At 36.2% G+C, this 19110-nt stretch overlaps 1 long non-coding RNA gene across 1 annotated transcript in view; it reads left to right on the top strand.

Annotated features, from left to right (window-relative positions):
• Positions 1-17603, top strand: part of LOC119716229 (uncharacterized) — a 30280-nt gene extending 12677 nt beyond the window's left edge. The window contains exons 2-3 of the long non-coding RNA XR_005264003.2: positions 16636-16739; positions 17464-17603. This is a non-coding gene — a long non-coding RNA (uncharacterized lncRNA). The remainder of the gene's footprint in view (positions 1-16635; positions 16740-17463) is intronic.
• Positions 17604-19110: the final 1507 nt, after the last annotated feature.

The following is a 19110-nucleotide window of genomic DNA, read 5'->3' as shown; positions in this document are numbered from 1 at the left end:
GGTATAAGGTAAAAGGACAGAAGCTGTTTTTGGAAGAGAGGAATTGTAGGACTTAATTCCTATGCTCTTCAAATCTGATGAAATCGAGAAAAGGACTGCTGCTGCCAGAACCTTAAGATCTCATTGTACTTATGGGATTGGTAATTCCCACATAACACAATGCTTGAACAAATCCATGTCTTTTGTTTAGCTTTAGATAATGATGCTCTTGAAATGATTAAGACCAACCTTACAGCTGGCAAGAGAGTTGGGATTCAGAGAAAAAACATCTGAAGCACTGGCTTGTTATAGTTTTCTGCAGAGGTCACCAAACTGAGGTAATGGGTAGTGAATGTTGTCTGGTCAACCAGGCAGTGAATTGGGATCACTTGGTCATGCTCAAACTACCAGTTGATTGGGAAAATGAACATGGGGACATTTTCCCTTCCAGTTCATGGACTCCATCCCTTATGAAGTTGTCTGGGTTTCTTCCTAATGCATTTTAACAGGTGAGTTTTGTCACTCAGAAGTCCCCTGTTGTCTGCTTCTCTTTTTAAAACTCTGCTAAGAGCACTCTTACAGAGCATTACTGTTTAAAACTTAATGGTGGCTTAACATGCATTAATTTGTCAGGAAGTTTACTCCTAAGGTGAAAAGAGACAAATAACTTTAAGATATATTATAGATTATATTCTATTTCAGTGGGAATTGGAGGCACTCAATGTATTGCAGGATCAGTAGTTTAATACCTACAAATGGGATAAACGGTGAGCCAAGAAAAGTGTATCCTCTTTGTCAGGAGAATTTCAGCAACATTAAGCACTTCTAGGTTGAGAAGTGTGTTTTTCTAGAGGAATGAAGTCAGTCCTACTGCCAAGCCATTTTACACAAGGCTGGGTAAGACCTTCCTGAGTGCAAGAATCTTTCAGTGGAAGGAAATGAAAAAAAGTTTTTTAGCTTTTTCCTCCCTCCTATGGAATGCAATACTGTCTGTTGGGTACGTGACATGTCCCTGACATTTGCATGTGAGATCTGTATTAAGGGGCAAGTACAGAAATGATTCTTGGCAAAGTTACTTGGCCTGATCTTGCTGTTTGTGTACAGGAGAGTCCCAGAGTAGTATGAGCTCATGTCTATTGACTGAAAACTCCAGAGATCCATAAATTTCTTACAAAGACTAGACCACTTATTTGAATGTTTTTAATTTGTAATAATAAATTGATATGTTCATAATTAGATTAATAATTTAATTTTTCAATAAATAATTTTAGATATGTTTTATTTTGGGAAATTTCATTTCACATGAGGTCCATAAAGAATCAAATGGGAGTTACATGGTTACTAAGTTTGTGCTCTTCAAAGCTACATAATTCTAAAGTGTGAAAAGGCTAATCTGATACGCATTCTTGTTATTTTTAATGCATAAGTCTTTTGATATCAGAGTATTGCAAATCTCTCAGAGGGGAGCCATTACCCAATGTTTATGCAAAACTACACGAATACTGTGTCATCCCTCTGCAAGATTTCCTTGCTCTTGCTGGACATTCTGCAGTGATAATAACCAGGCAGCACTCACTTATGAAATTTACAGAAAGATTATATATTCCCTAAATTGAATGGACTGCAGGCAGGACTAGAATGCTGCTAGGGAAATAAAGACAAAGAGTGCTTTTTCTTTTGTTCTCTCACTAGTTGCTTAATATAAAATGCATTATATTTGGTATTTAAATAAATTAACTGGCAGCTGTAAGAGATCAGCTTTATAACATTCAGCAAAGTCTTTGATATTTGCAAACATAAAGGTCTTAGTAGAATATCCATTATAAACATGAAAAAATGAATGCGATACTTTGCAATCCAGGTTAAGTCAGGTTTGTGGGGACATGTAAAACCTTTTACTAGACCAGCTGATATAATTAGAAAAACAGATGAATTTAAAAGCATGAAAACCTTTCTACAGGTTTAAAATACAAGACATCAAACTTCAAAGCCAAGTACTATTGGAGAATACATGTAATCGCTCAGATTTTAGCTAGCTTATTAGAGACTGAGAAAAAAGTTGGTTAGCATCAGTAGAGCAAGATGTTCCAAGGGACATTCCCATAGCGAGGGAAGAGCCCAGGTGGTGCTGATACTGGGGGGGGGGGGGAAAGGGAATTATTTTCTGATGGACACTTAATGAGTAGTTACAAGTTGAAAGGGGTAAAAGAAAATCACAGCCAGCCACAAAAGCAGAATCTTGTTTGGGTCTTTGATATTTAATGTCCAAGGCAGTTACAAAAAAGGTAACTTGTATTGTACTGCACAGAAACTCAAATTTGTATTTTCCTGTGCAACAGTATATATAGTGTTTGTATATAGATAAAGAAGTATTTTTAAATAGAAAGGGCTGTCATCTTTGATACACTTAGGAAAACAAGCTAATCACATGTCACATTAGGTACTCTCAGAGGCTCTACCCTTTGACATTTGATATTTCTACAGACTAGAAGAATCAATGGTACAGAGGATCAGAGGGTTAAGAAAATAACTGTCCATTAGTTTTATTAAAGAGCTGTGCACTGGATGCATGCCAGATAAAGTGCATCTTTCCCTAGAGTTACTGAAGTCTTTTGCCATGCAATACTGTCTCAAAGAGCATGTTTGAGCTCTTTGAAGGCCTTTTTTTTTTTTTTTTTTTTTTCTTTTTTCTTCTGGGTAACTCATCAGTGACACATTCCATCAGGATGTGGGGAAAAAACATCCTGTAAATAATAAAACCTGTTTTCACCCACAGGAATTGTTACCTGAATTTTTGAACTCTCCTTTGTGACACCAGGTAACAAAACCAATGGCTCAGAATGCTATGTCAAAATGATAAAGTGACTATATGTGATTTATTATTTGATTGTGTGTTTATGGTGGTGTAGACCAACAAAAGTTTTTTTACTGCCCTCTCCCTTCTCCCCCCAGCCTTATTTTTTTCTACAATTTAAACAAATACTACCTCATAGGTGCATGTCATTTTCCATTATATCACACAGAGGTTTCATGTCTCTGCACCATGCAAGAAAAGATGTTATTTCTTGTATGAGAGGAACATGGTTCAGCAGAAAGCTGTGTGTTTAAAGGATGAAAGGATAGAGTCTTGAGGGACTAGATCAGGGAGAAAGGATACAAGCCTCTTGCTCCCACGCTTTCCCCTAAAAAACTAACATTGTTTATGGATATAATGAAGTTTGACTTTTCAGGACAAAGGAGCAATAGCAGAGAACTGTCTGAATTTTCAGCTCAGCCTGAGAAATTCCCTCTAAGTGTCTAGGAAAGAAATGCTAAGCACTGATGGAGAAGTGATATACTGGGCTGGGGGAGCTGCCCAGACTGTTTGTTGTTCCGAGTATTTGATTTTGTGAACACCAATAAGGCCTTTTTCATTGACCTCTGAAGAATTAATTTCTTAATTTACCACTCACTGGCAAAGATGCCTGCAAGGAGGGGAAAAAAAAAAGGGATGTGTATGTAATGAATTGCAGTGTTTATAGTTTGCATGAGGCACAAAAACCATAATCTGCTGATTGGAGTTGAATTTGAAAAGCGCTAATTCATGAGCTTTGACATTCCAATTATTTTGTTATTAATACATTCTACATCCACCTGCACTGCTGTCTTAGCATCATTTCAATAGCCCTGCTAAACAGCACTAAACAGAGACAATGAGAAATGCCATATCACTCTGCATTTCTCTAAAGGAGGATATGGAAAATTTAATGAGACTTTTATTTGATTTAAGGAGGCTGCTTTTCAAAGAAGAAGTGCAAGGTGTTGTTAAATTGTGCTGACAAGGAAGGTAAAAAGTGAACAAAAATTTATTTCCATTGAAATTTTAGACTTGTTCAAACAATAATTTTTGTGCCTAGCATATCTATGGGTGGCTAGCTGCAAATGGCTTAATATTTCTTAAAAGTGTTGCATCAATTTTTAGTTATAAATTATTCTTTTTCCTTCTCTGCTGAATGGATTGAGCCATACAGATAATTATCCACGTTGTGTTCTGTAATTATAGCATGTTAGAATGGAAACAAATATAAAGCACCTGAAAATGCTTTTCAAGGAGCAACTTTTAACTGGTTAAAATGAAATTATTAAAGAAATGAAGTAGTGATATAACCTTAATGTTGTGACACACAGCCTGAGTAATATGATAATTTGAGATCATTTTCCTCGGAGTGACCAAAAAAGCCAGTGTGGTTAAAAGCAGACAGGGATTAAGATATGCAAATCCAGGCAGTCACACTGTGGTAGGGCTGTCTAATAAAATACTTAAAGTTCTCTTATCTGATACTAAAACAGTTTCTGGTAATGCAATTCAGCCAATCTGCCTGTGCCATGCTGGAGACCCTGGGATGCTGATCTGTGGCAATGCAGTGTGCTGAGAGCAGACTGTAACATGACTCTCCTAATGGGCTTCCAGATATCTGTGCTAGATATCTATATATAGATATAGAGGTATTTTAAACCAATCCTAGTTTGCCCTATTTTGCCACCTGGCATGTGAGGAATGAAAAGGGGAAATATCTTAACTGGAACATCAATATGTTAAGATATTCCAATTGGAACATCGGAATATCTTAACACTGGAAGCCCTGGAGATCTAGCTCTCTCTGTCCAGAAGCCTTTGGCAACAAATGATATCACTTTTAGTATTCCCCTTGGTGGCATTAAAGGTGCACTATTTCTGGAAATTTCAATTCTGAAAACATCAAAGAACATCACTTCAAGATACATATACTAACTAGTGAGTGATTATAAGATGAAGCATGCACTTTTATCTTATCATTACCTTTTTAAGAAATTTAGTGGTATGTTTTAGGTTGTAATAAGTAATGAGTCTGAGTGCCTACTTTTTCTTAATGCATACAATAGTTATACAATCTTTCCTGGGGCTACTTCTCAAGAATGTAATTTGTTTTTTCTTCCAGGGTCCACGGTCCATTTGTTTTTTCTTCCGCATAAAGATCATTTCTTTCTAATGATGAAGGAATGTTCATATGAAAAAATAATTTTTATTAACAGGGGCTAAAATACAGACTTCTTAAAGGCCATTACAATGTGATTAATGATGCAGAAAACTTCAGTGTTTTCAGTGTTTTTTTTTTTTTTTTTTTTTTCCTCCAAACTCCTTTCTGGAGTTCTGAACTTTGCTAGTTCATTCTTAGTGCAACGATAGATGTCTTACTTTTGTGGAAGGAAAGGACTTTTTGTCTCTAGGCATAACAATGCAGTAGAAATTGAATCAATATCAACATTCTTGTGTGTTACCGACCTATCCTGCCTGTCTGGAAGTGACTGTACTAAACTCTCTTTTGACATTTATATGGCTATTATATCAGAAACACATTTTAGAATTCACTTGACTTCTTAAAGAGCTGCAGATGGGAAAAGTAATTTTCTTAGTGCTCTCAAAACCAACCTTCATGCACAGCTGCTCAGCTTGGGAATAATTTTCAAATTAACAACAATTTTAGCACAATGTAGAGCCTTAAAATTAACCAGAATTGCTTAATGTATACTTATTATAAAGATGGTGGAAAAATATCATTTACAGATATTTTCTGGTCTCCATAATTTAATATATATATAAATTATACACAAATATTATATATTAAATATAACATATTAATATGTATTATATATAATTTTATAAACTATATCTTATAATCAGACATATACATGTATAATATAAATACATGTGATATATATTAATAAAAATATATAATTATATATGATATATTAATACATAATACATAATAGTATAATATATTATATAAATATTTAATTATATTAATATATGATAATATATATTACTGTGTTTGTGTGTGTGTATATATATATATATACACATCTTAAATCTGATAAGTTATGAGCTCATATGGGTAGAATGATGTGAACCCCAGCAACTTTATCAATGACACCAAGCTGTGTGATGTGGTTGACATGCTGGAGGGAAGGGATGCCATTCAGAGGGACCTGGACAGGCTTGAGAGGTGGGCCTATGTGAACCTCATGGAGTTCAACAAGGCCAAGTGCAAGTATGTGTGTGCAAGGCCAAGTGCAAGTATGTGTGTGTATGTGTGTGTGTATATATATATATAAATATATATATATATATATACACACGACTCAATATTCTGGAACCAACTATAAACTCTCTAAGCTGTCTTCTACAGGAAACTTTAAATTAGTCTGCATATATAAACAGAAATGATAAAAAAAAAAAAAGTAGCCTGGAGTATTGAAATGAAGATATGGAGAAATGAAGGTACATGGTTCATTAATGGGAGGAATAGAAATAATGGGAAAAGACTATATGACTACAAAAACTTTTAAGAAGAATTTAAATAAACACTTTCTTACACATGGTAGAGAAGATGGTAGTACTTAGATAATGACTCCACAGTTAAAGCCTTTTTCTTCCAGTGCTACTACTTATCTGAGTTTCTTCCTCAAGTATAAGCAGAGATCTTAGTATTAAAAAAAAAAAACCACACACAAAAAAACAAAACTTTTAATTAATTCTATTAGTTTTCAAGCCTGTTTAATGCAGCTTAGAAATGAAATGTTGGATGTTAATGTTCAAATGAAAGCGTGAAGTCTGTTAAAAGAAAGACTTATAATGCATTAAATTCACAGTAGAAAACATAATAATGTTTAATACATTATTATTTTTTAAATGTATTGCCCAGATTCCATTCAATCTAATTTGAAACTGGACCAAGGTGTTTGTGTTTTTTTTTTGTTTTTTTTTTTTTTATCATGAAAATGAAATAATTCATTTGATAGAATATTTACTTCTGATTTAATGGGATAGAAATCTGCACATTTGTACATATTTCCCTCTCTACTAGACTACCAATTATAAGACCATAAATTATGAGCTCTGTATGTTAAAAATATAACCTCTTGGTTTGTTAACTTATTCAAACAGGTGCTATCTGGCATGTGAAAGCAGGCAGAAACCAAAACACAGTAGTTGTACCTGGTTGCTTCACCTGACAGTTTTCTGTCCAATAAGTTGCAGTTATCTTCAAATAGGAATTTTCCTTTTGAATATGTAGTCCTGAAATGGCAACTGTGATTATGCTAATAACAAAGAGAACTTTAGGTACTAAACTTTTCCGTAAAAATGCATTCTTGAAACACATTTGGAGAAAACTCTTGTACAGAGAGCCCTTCATTAGGTACCATGTTATTTTTCTCTCAGACTCATGAACTGAGATTAACAAGGAAACAGAGACTAACACCATTTACTACAAGCAGACTTGTGCCAACTTCCAATTTCTGGAATAGAAAAATCAGTCTGAGGATTTGGGAGAGAAAAGCAAAGCAATTAACAAGTAAATTGATTCCAACTGATCTACTTGGAAAAGTGGTCACCACTTCTCAGACCTTAGAAGAGTTTTCTTGTCCACAATTTACATTTTTTGATGCCATTTAGTTACAATACTTATAGGTAATGTATGTAAATCTGATATGAAAGCAATTATCTTTTTTTTTTTTGTTTGTTTTCTTATTTATTTCTTGCATTTTTTGAAAAGATAGTTGCAAGAAATCCCATCTATCAGTGGTGCAAAAAAGTAATCGTCACTTTGAAATAAGCTTACTGCATTTGTATTCTGCATTGATACTCTACCTCACACAAACAACATATGATCACCTTGATAAGGAACAACTCAAAGTCAGCCCCCCTTTTCAAGTATTTTTTTTTTTAAAAAGCTGTATTTTTGAAAATTTGGTATCTGATCTCAGATGTTTTTCATCTCAGTGTCCCTCTGATATCAAGCATTTATTTTCTGTGCTAAACTTTTTTTTCACAGAAAGAAATAAATAAGCCTGATGATTTCTGACAAGTCCACTCATATGGAATTCAAAAAGCTTTTGTGGGAACTTACAATAAACCTCAACATAAAATTCCTTTTGGGGGGGGGGGGGGGGGGGAAGAATTATTGATAGCTCATATCAGTCTGTGAATATTAGTCTTGAGATCCAAATCAGGTCTAAACTTTCTGTAGTCTATAATTAAGACCAGCAATAACCTGATGATACTTCAGTAGTGCCAGATTGTCTCCCACAGCTCATATGACTTATGGTATCATCAAATCTACATGTTCACAAAAGATCCTGCTTCATCTGTAGGAAAAAATGAACAAGTACTCTTTAAGGTTGAAAGTCAGTTCAGTAATCTTCCCTGTCGTGTATCAAAATGCTGCATTTAGCAATGGTAGATTTAGAAATGAAAGTGTAGAAAGCATGACTACAATAATCATATATTTCACATCAGGGTTAGTCATGGGTCTTCAGTGCAAGAAAGGGATATCTTCACTGAGTTTGGTTCTGCCAGAAAAGCCTGTAGACTGTGTTCTAAAGTGATTTATTTATTTATTTTAAATTCTGGTCATATAGAAGATCACCTTATTTTAAATGTTCTAAGAATGACCAGCTTGTATGTATTATGACAGCAGTCTTGCAGTACATGCTAGACCTGCTAAGAAAGGCTATCATGTACATCTTTTCACCTTTCTCTTTTCATAAAGAGTTCTCCTTTGTCTTCTGTCTTCTTCTTTCTCATAGTGCCATCCACTATGAGAGCAGGAGACTACTATTCTCACTAATGTTGTGAGATTATGGGTTGAGTTTGGTGCAGACAAGAAAATGATGTAAATTAGAGAAATGATAAATTATGGGAAGGTAACGCCTGTCATGTCAACAGGTGCCCTGTTCGTGTTATCTGTAGACATATCTGTAGACATAGATGTGCAAGCATCCTAAGCATCTGTAGTATGAATAAAGACAATGTGCTCCGTACTGGGATGCCCACAGTGGAATGACCCAAGAAAGCAGTGAAGAGGTGTGCATTGAAGATATACCTGGTGATGAAACAGGGGGATTAAATTGTTCTTTGGTATTTATATGAGCCTTGTTGAGGTTGGAAAAGCAGGAAGTGGGAGGAACTTGAAATATACATACATATACATGTATATATGTGTACATATATATATATTATATTTTTTTCCCCGTGAGTTATTTTTAATCACAGACGTTTAGCAAGATTCTCTACTGCGTGTCCTCCACAAACTGCTGTCTGTCTGCGAGGATGGGATAAATGTCAACAGAGGAGCAAAAATAAATTAGAGAAGTGGTAAATCCAAGACCTTCTTAAACCAGATTTGCCACCTAGTCAGTACATCTTGAACTACTGTAAATTTTTCTAAGAGTTTTGACAATGTATATTTTACATTTATAAACTGGCCTGATTGATAATCTGAATTTATTTTTGTTCTATCAATGATAATTCCATAATATGGCATCCTTTTAAAATGAGTCAAGTACTGGGAATGAAAGCTTATTACACACGGAGATGTACATCATCATTATCATAGTTTTAAGGGGCTGAGAGACCACTACTGGAGCTGCAAAAGGGATCTGTTCTAGTTTCAATTGGGTGATGAAGGGTAGGGGGTTGGAGCATCCAAACTCAGTCAACATGCTTTTCACTTGATTTAGGACAGAGCTAATCCTGCTAACTGCCTGCCTGAGGTTGAAAGAGTAACAAAGATAATTTCAAAAGGGAAAATATATCCAGGCTTAATTTTGAAAGGGCAACAACTGTGACAGAGCAAGAAAAAGAGCTGACACTACATATGCAGACAATTACCCTTTTCAAAACACATCTGTGAGAATAAGCCAGGTAATTTAAGTCAGATGCTGAACTCGAGCCCACCTGCAACAGGGATTAACATGGCAAGGAATGAAATAAACCCACTGTTCATCCACAGACAAGGCAGGGGTGTGGACTGCAGTGGGTGTATGTGCCTGACTCTTATCAGCCCTGTTCCACATGCATTGCATGGATGACCAGTGTGAAGATGACCTTTGTTTTAGCACGTGCATGGCAAGTCTGAGACATCACAGAATGATGAACTCACTGTCTAGGCACTGTACAGTTCTTGCACAGATATTTCAGTCTCAGAAATCTGAGACAGAAATATGAACCCCTAGGGTGGTAAATCACCATTTTCCTCACTGAACCCAAAGACTGATGAAGCTCAGGTTGGCTTCAAGCCTGTACATGAACAATGGAGATGTTTGGGCTGTGGAAAGTCTGGAAAACTTAAATCTCTTCAAATTGTGGAGATTTCAGGTATAGAAAAAGACATAACAAATGAGAGCTGAAGGAATGTTAGATTTTTATATTTTCTTTGTTATATTTCTCGAATCCAGTGCTATTTACCAGATATGATGTTAAATGTCGAACTCTGTTTGTGTGGTGTGAACTGTGAGATAGGCAATCCATTCCCCATCTCGTTTTAACTTGGTAAATTGGGTGACATCTTTTTATTTCATCTACAAATCACAAGTCTTCTTGATTAAGTTCTTTGTCAAGCAGAAAAAGTTCTCATCTACACGTTGTTGTGTTTCCAGGTGCAGTGCCTTTCAGCCTACAAAAAAGAACAAGCCAGCAATTCCTTTCCACCTCAGAGCACTTAACCTTTGTTCAAAGTGCTTATTGCATTCATGTACTGACTAAAGATAGATGAAAGGTGTTTGGGTTGGCCTTTTTTTTTTTTTATTCACTGCAAAACAGCTGTACTGCCAACAATATGTTTTTTCTAAACATTATCTTATTTTTTTCCCTGTGAATGTGCATTTTGCATTTTAAGAAAATATTTTTTCTTCACTGTTCAAAAGAATCAGGACTGAATATAAAACTGCAGGTCCACTTCCAGAAAAGGCATGAAAATATGTGCTAGGAGCACTCCACTAACATTCCCCTCCCCCTCCTCCCCCAGCCCTTAACTAGAATCTCAGTGTAATCTGACTGTAATATTTATTCATTCCATGAAAACAGGTGGGAAAGAAACACAGCCAAGGTCAATACCCCAATACACAGAATGCTACTTCCACCACAACATCACTAACTGTCTCTGCCTGAGTGTGGTGTTTCCCTAAAGGTGTGATTATTAATATTATATGAGTTCTTCAAAACTGCTCTGCAAGAACTAGAGCTGAATGCTGTCATGGAAGAGAATGATACTGAGAAAAGTACCCACAGGCTTCAAAGCAATTAATACAGAGCTTCAGTGTCACCTGTGGCTCTACCCAAACAGGAATATCCCCCTGCACTTACTTCAAAGCTGATGAAATCTGCGTGGAAGTCCTCTTGGTCAGAAAATATTCATTAGAAAAGGTAAATAAAGCAGTAAGTGAAGTTCATCTCAAAGCATTTGAATGTGTTTCCAGTGGTTATTGTATTCAGCTGCCATAGTTCTTTGCCTTCTGTCCATTAGGAGCTTTAGCAGTATGACTTAAACATCTCAGTAGTTACAAATCAGAGATGGGCTGTTCTTGTGATACTAAAGTGGTTTTATTCTCCTAAAGAAGGCATTTTTTCCTGGTACAGAGGAGACAGAGATGCAGCCTGATGCAGGGCAGTTACACACTTAAAAACTCATGTTTAGGATTTGGATGCCTTCCCACAGAACTGAGACTGATAGGGAAATCCACACACACAAATGAAAGAGCTTAAGCCAGTGGACTGACAAAGAAAAGGCAGCTACTCTCACACGCAGAAAACCAGATGGCTGCAACTTCCAGCCATGTTCCTTAATCAAATAATGAGACTGGTTTTATTATGTGTAATGGGCTGGTAGAACAATTTGATTAGTAATTTAAACCAGACATGAAAATAAGGCTTAAGCTTATGGGACAAGAGAAATGGCCTTTGTGTTGTTTATAAAGTGCCGCATCCTTCCATAGCCTTAAAAGGCAATTATTTCTTCTTCTTCTTGTTTAGTCCTATTGTGCCTATTTAGCTACTGTGCCTTCTACAAATTGTGTAACACTGTAGAGAGTTCTGCCTTTAGTTAGGATTCACAATGTCACTTGCCATAAGATTTTTTTTTTCAGTTTCAGTTATGCTTCTGTAAATCTACTCACAGGGATATATCATGTAGTCAGGTTTTCATTATAGCCTGAAAGATTAATCAAAACCAATCCAGCCACTTAAGAAAGAAAAAAAAAAAAAAAAAAGATAGATGGAAAATACTGTTTAAATGAGAAGCATTTATTATCTCTGTCCTTCGAGGTAGGAGATGGAAGAGTGGTTCATGATTGTTTCTCTATTGCCAGGAGAACTGATTAAATATGCCAAAATATAAGCATTTTAAATTTAAAATCTCCAATAGAAACATTCACAACAAGTGAGAAAAAATACCAGTGTTTCTCAACTTATGGTCTGCATCAGAAAGCTAGTCATTAAATGACTACATCTCTTATATACGATAAGTATTCATCCACACACAGAAGGAAGAAAATCAACAAATTGGTAATGATGTCCAATGTTAATTTCCCTTTTTCCCTTTCCTTTTTTTTTTTTTTTTTTTCCTGGAAGCAGTGGGTCAAAGGTGGTTTTATTTCAGAATGGTTGTGGAGTTCTTTTTTGTTTATTATTTATTTTTAATAATAATAATAAAAAAAAAAAAGACAAAAGCAAAAGAAAATAAAACTTGGAAAATACTGCTGTGGACAACAGTCTTATTCACTGCATGTATTCACAGGAATTTTCTCCTCCTGTGCACAAAATAAAAATGATATGCTGTGAAAGAAGAGTGTTCGTGGAGGCTTGCATTGGATCTGAGGAGTGAATCACAGTACATAAATACAAGTACTCTGTGGCAAGCCAGATATTTCAATTCTTGATTTCTTTGTTTCTTCATTATAAGCAATTTTGAGGAGGTAATAAAAACAATTATCCTATAAATACTGTTCATTTTATTCTGTATCCATTTCTGGAGTTTGTGTTACATACTTCTAGAAAATATAGGGTTTAGTAATTCAGTGGCATTTCCTTGTTCATTTTAAATACAGTTTTCAATTAATAGTGCATAAACAGATGACTCTACTCCATTCTTATTTCTATTTTTTTCTTATTGAAATCACTGCAATTTTAAATACTGTACCTGTCAATTTAGATGTATTATATTTAAGACACACTAAAGCATTTAAGTTTTTTGTTTGTTTGTTTGTTTGTTTTTGTTCCTTAAAAATATCCCAGCATAGGAGTGAATTTAATAACATTAGATTCTGGCAAGAAGGACTAAGTAACAGGAAATAATCTATATTTTATTGCTTCAAGTGTCAAGCTAATAATATATACTTCTCAATTTTCCTATTGCTGATATGACTTATATATAAATATATATTTTTAGGAATAACAAATTAGAAAATTAAAAATTTCCTCTCCTCTCATTTTAATATATTTTACTGATGTGAAATTTGGTCATGTTGGGTCAGTTTTTGGGAATGGAAAAGAGAAAGATAAAAAGCTATAGCTTGGATATAAGCAGGAAGAGCAAGTAAGCTATTTAGCATAGCAATACTTTGTCTCTTTAATGGTTTTCTGCTGATTGCAAAACTTCATCTGGAGAACATTAATGAAATTGCAGTGTGAAATATGTCTGGTGGACTAAAGCAATGTAATAAGAGACTTTGTAGGTATTGCATTGTCTTATTTATTTTTTTATTGCCTTAAGCTTCTTCAATGTACACAATCTGCATTTGACTTTATTCTCAGATATGCCTCATTTGATATGGGTACTTTCAAACAGAAAATAGAGAAGATGTCAAAACTTCTAATAAAGGAGGGCTTAGAAATGAAGTTTTTACCTGTATCAGACAGATTAGAGTCCTGGCTTTTTCCAGCACTGAATACCAAATAGTTCCTGCCTGTTACTCTTGTTCCTCTGCCATGGGATAGTTATAATTTGTGCTATACCTTCCTTGACTCTTTGTACCAACCCTGGTATACAAGGACAATCTGGACCATGAGCATTGTACGTGGAACAATCAATGTACCTGGAGGGTGCTGTCACTACACTAGGATTAGACAACTGGCCAGTATTAAACAAAAGATGTTTGTAAGCAGCTTTACTTTTAAATTTACTTTTGAATGTATTTATTTTTTCCTGTTACTTCTTAAAGACAGGTCTTCCCACCTAATTTCCTCTGCTTCTCAGTCCTTCTCCTGGCCTTGTAATACTGTCCCCACAGAATGGAGCAAAGTTATGCAGGGCTGGTGCCTGCCATGTCTTTGTCAGCCATCTCAGCACAGGGCTCATGTCTTGCTCGATGGGAGGGTAGAGAGGGTGGAGAAATGGGGATAAGTTCCCTGTAGTACTTCTCCCCAGCAAGGCCATGCAAGAGTCTTATGTGCATTATGTAGTCTGCATGGGAAGGGGTATTCTCATTCACAAAACTTTCCCCTGCATTGTTACAGGAAGCATCATATAGTGCAGTGCTAGACAGTGTTTGGTTTAACAGCCTGTAATATATTTGCACTTACACATCTTGCCCTCACCCTTACAGCTCTATTCCACTGAGCACATTTCCTCTAACAGGAAGACCCATGGAATTTTGTTTGCACTTTGTCAGTGGGGAAATCATGTGAGTTAGACATGCCTCAATTCTGGGCTTGAATTACACTGTTATCCTGCTGTCTGCTGTGAAGAGCTTTTAAGTGGAGTGTTTGCCATTAGAGCCTCTCCATGTGAATTATTTACTATTGACAGTGGTAGCCAGTAGGGAACATTTCTGTAGGTTATGGATTTATAATTATGCTGTTAGTTTAAGGATTAAAGCTTTTTTTGATAGCTTGGAGAGAGGGGGTTTTGGTTTTGAAACCATAGGAGTTGTATTAGAAATCTGACTGATTGTGTTTTCTCTGGCTCAGGAGAGGGAATATGGAATGAATAATAAAAATAATGCAAAGAATTATTTTCTCTAAAAGCACTTTAATCGGATTCCATGGACAGATGTCCAAAGCAGAAATTGCTGTGTTATTTTGAAAGGTTCAGCCTGGAGGCTGTTGTCCCTGCAGCAGGGGAGGCAAAATGAGCTGCTCAAATTCCCCTTGAGAGCTCCTGTGAGAAGTCAGCCAGACTCAAGCAGGAGTCCATGAGCAATAACATAAAGTATGGCAAAAATAACATTAACAGATATATTCCTGTGTGCCACCCTGGATTTACTGTGGTATTGGTGCTGTATATGTGGTATGTCCTTACATACTCTGGACTAGGAGTGGAGTGACTGTTACTGTGTGAAGGATGTGGCTGTGTGGTGTCCACATGTAGCCATGTTTGTAAGACCATGAGCTAAGGGCACTTCTGGGGCTGAGGTTTGGCTGCTCAGCTGGGGAGTGCTGCTGCGGTAATGGTTTGTTCAGTTTCTTGACCAGAGAAGTCCTGAGTTCAGCTGTGTGTGATCAGAGAAGCACTTGTCTATAGTGTATGTCCCACATTATTATTTATTTATTTTTTAAGATTTAATTGTAGCCATCCAAACAAAGCCTATGAATAAGGAAGGAGGTTTTATGTAGTGACAATAAATGGAAAATTAGAAATATACAAATCCATATACACTCTAGGTCCTCATAACTTTATTCCCTCTATAAAGTGTAATACTTTTAAAGTATCATATTTCTATATTCATTTAATAAATTACGACAATATTACAAAGTTCAAAACAGCCCTAGAAAGACAGCCTGAGAATAGAGTCTAACATGAGGTGGATATGCTTCTTTAAACAACAGGTCTGGAAATGAATGACTTCTAATAATGAAAAAAAATAGCTATTCTCTAAATCAGTGTACAAATCTTAATTACATTCAAGATTATTGCCTTACTGAAACAGCAAAGGGTAATGAGCACAAATGTAATTTTGCAATTAGACTTGTCCTTGTTGTTTTTATTTTATCTATTTATTTTTTGGAAGCTAGTGCAACTGTCATGGAATAAAAGAGGAATTTCAGAAAACCACAGTCCAGAAAATGTACAGTTGCCTCAGGAGGAGGGCAGTGGGCCTGAAATATTGCATTAACTTATAAACAAGTTGCTAGCTATTGTTTTGAAAACTCCTCTCTAGTCATGCTGCGAATGGGCTGTAATGTGGACACTGTTGGTACAGCCTCTCGGGAGTGATGCAGTGCTCGGGTAAAGCACCTGCTGCCATGTGCAACAGCCAACCCACAGTGGTTGGCATCGCTGTTAACTTTTCCAGTCTGTGGTATTTTCCCCAGTCACACTAAAATGGTTCTGAATAATGCTGGACTGAAATCTCAAAAAAATAATAATAATTAAAAAAAAAATCTAAATTTCTTCAAGCCTTTATTTAGGGAAACTTACTCTTCAAAGTAACATAAATAATGGAGTTCTTCTATCTTTGCATAAATAACTAAAACATGTACCCTCAAACTGTTCAGTAGGTTTTGAGTACATCCATATTTAATATTATTGTTATTACAATGGCTTTCACAGTGAGCTGACTGACAAAATCATATGAAATGCGTGTTTTCGTTTAAATATTCATATAAATAAAAAAAAAAAACATCCTCCTCGGACGGTGTTTCAGTGCAGAAAGAACTGTGACATCTGAGTTATAAACCCTTAACAGTCATTTATAGTGAAAATGCTGATACAGCAAGAAGTGTACTGCTGTAGCTGATGTTGCTATAATGTAAATTCTACTTTCCTTTTTCTGTTTTTGTTTCTCTTCAATAGCTTATTGTGAGCATTAGCAAATGTATTTGAAATAAGCCACAATCATTTCTTGCTCTTCCTTTTTCAGAAAGAGAATTCCACAAGGACAATGAAAACTTACTAATCAAAATAAATGTATGAGCTAAGGAAATAATCCCAGGATTGTCACAAACTCTGCTTAACACTGTCCTGGTAAGGCTATGGCTGATTTTAAGATTGATGTTTTGCTGGGACTGCATTTTATTTCACTGAGATACTCACAGTCTGATTTTTTTTTTCCCCAACATAAATAGATAACTGTACCAATATGTCGATACGCACAAAATGCATAAGATGTGTGACTACATAGAATTGAAATATGTTCAAAATAGATATAGATACACGACAGTGAGAATCTCTGTCCAGAAGAAGAAAAATAAATGAAGAGAGGATTGGATTTGATCACTCCTGATTTATAGCATTTGTCACCTTTTTGAGAGAGCCCTAAGGCATGCTAGATGATCTAGAAATAGGGCTGGAAAGGTAATAGGACCTCTCCTTTGGATGCGCTCTGGTGGTGTGTAAGTGAGAGGCAGGTCCTGGGTTGGGGGAATAATCAGAAAGAATCAAACAATTCAATCTTAACATGTGAAATTAAAAAGATGGGCTAGATTAAAAAAAAAAAAAAGATTAAAAAGTGGGCTGGAATTCTGACTAAATTAATACCTGGTCTTGCACCTGCTTAAACTAGAAAGATGGAGTAGTTCTTTGTCATCCTAAAATAAATTTGTGTATTTACAGAAACAAATTTTTCATTTTCAAGATAACAGGAAAAGTTTTATCTCACAAGAAAAATAAAATTCTTGTTAGATAGATGAGGCTGAAGTCAGAATGTGAACAAGGAGACTCAAAAATATAAAATGTCTGGCTGTCCTAGATACCCCTGTGGCTTGTCACCTGGATCTACTGGGTATTCACAGCATGTTCTGACCACAGCTATGTATGAGTTCATCAACAAGATACCAGAGAAAACTGATGAACACATTAGTGTTTATGATATGCCATGAACCAGGAAGGCAAAGGGTGAGTAATGTTTGCTGGCTGAGCAAAATGAGGACTACAATATTTATCTACATAGTATACACATAACATCAAACTACAACAATCCCAGGATGTTGGGATGTTTCTTACACAACAGGGAGTGAGTAGATTTTCTATAGTTCATGGGCAATTCTCATATGAGTTGGTTAATGGTGATCTAATTTTGAGGTCATTGACACTGCCTTGTCAGCAAACTTACGGAATTAATTCTGTAGAGTTTTTATGCAAACAAAGCAGTCTGCCACTGTTAAACACAGTGTCTTTTCCTGTCTCAAATGGTAGGAAGTTGTAAATGCTACAAGGGAGAACTGCCTCTGTGTGTATGTTGGAAATTTAGAATGTCTTGATGTAGAAAGCCCTTGATCATACAGATTACCTCAAAAAAACAAGCAAGCAAACAAACAAAAAACCTGCAATCCAGTACTCCAGACTGGAAAGCAAAATGAGCAGTTTGGACAGCACTTTCTCAAAGGATGAGATAGCCCAAGTGTTGGGATAAGATGATAGAGAAGGATATACCTTTGCTGATGAAACTTGGAATACTGCTGTTCTTCCAAACTGCCACTGCAGTGACCTGGGAACTGTTAGCAGAGATCTGATGAGCTAGTAATCAGTATGCTGGACAGCCCACCTATTCTACAACTACTGGGGAAGTACAGAGAGTAGAGAGTGCCAAGGGCTCCATGACTGGAGTATTAATCAGTAGAAAAAAAGGGGCTGCGTCGAAACTTTATTTTTGCATTTTATTGGCTGGCATTCAAGTCACGATCTCTTAGACTCCATTGATGCAGCTGAGCTGGGCATTTTAATTCAGCACAGTTGCATGTGCAGATAGTAGCTCTGAGATGCTTGCTGGCTTGAGTCCTGAAAGCAGTATGACAGTGTCAGCTATAAATAATACAGCAGGTAATATACAGGCAATGTTGTTTTTTCTAATACTCTTCCTAATCTATTACAAGTTTTCTTTGGTATCTCTAACTGACACAATGTAATGCTGCATAGACTTACCCTTGATGAAGTGAAGTGCAGTGAAGCTCACTGGTTTTCCTGCATTTTGGCAATATGTAGCTCTATAGTCACAGCTGTGCTCTGGAAGGGAAACAGATGCCAAGTACAAAATATCAACTAAAGGCAAATTGTATGCTTTTTCTTGAGGGATAAAAATCCAGAAGAAAAAAGTCCTTAGTTTGTTTAGCTTCTGCCTTCACCCCATGCCACCATTGTGCCAATTGGAAGGCCTGGGCACCCTGTGGCTGTATGGCTGAGGGGGCAGCCTGTTTCCTGCATCATTGCAGTACCAGTGGTACCGCCTGTAAGTGTCTGTGGGCTGGGCACCAGAGGTCCCCTGAACACTGGTGTCAGTTGTGCCGCAGGTCCTATCCCTCTACCCATGACACTTCTTCTTGCTAGGTGCATTCCTTCTTGGTGCTTCCTTGGATTGCGTCACTGTCCCCTCATGCTGAGGAGGGCTGCCACTCGCCTT

Source organism: Anas platyrhynchos, chromosome 2 (genome assembly GCF_047663525.1).
Source record: "Anas platyrhynchos isolate ZD024472 breed Pekin duck chromosome 2, IASCAAS_PekinDuck_T2T, whole genome shotgun sequence".
Lineage (NCBI taxonomy): Eukaryota > Metazoa > Chordata > Aves > Anseriformes > Anatidae > Anas > Anas platyrhynchos.
The sequence above is the reverse complement of the archived record's forward strand: the minus strand, read 5'-3'. Positions and strand labels throughout refer to the sequence as shown.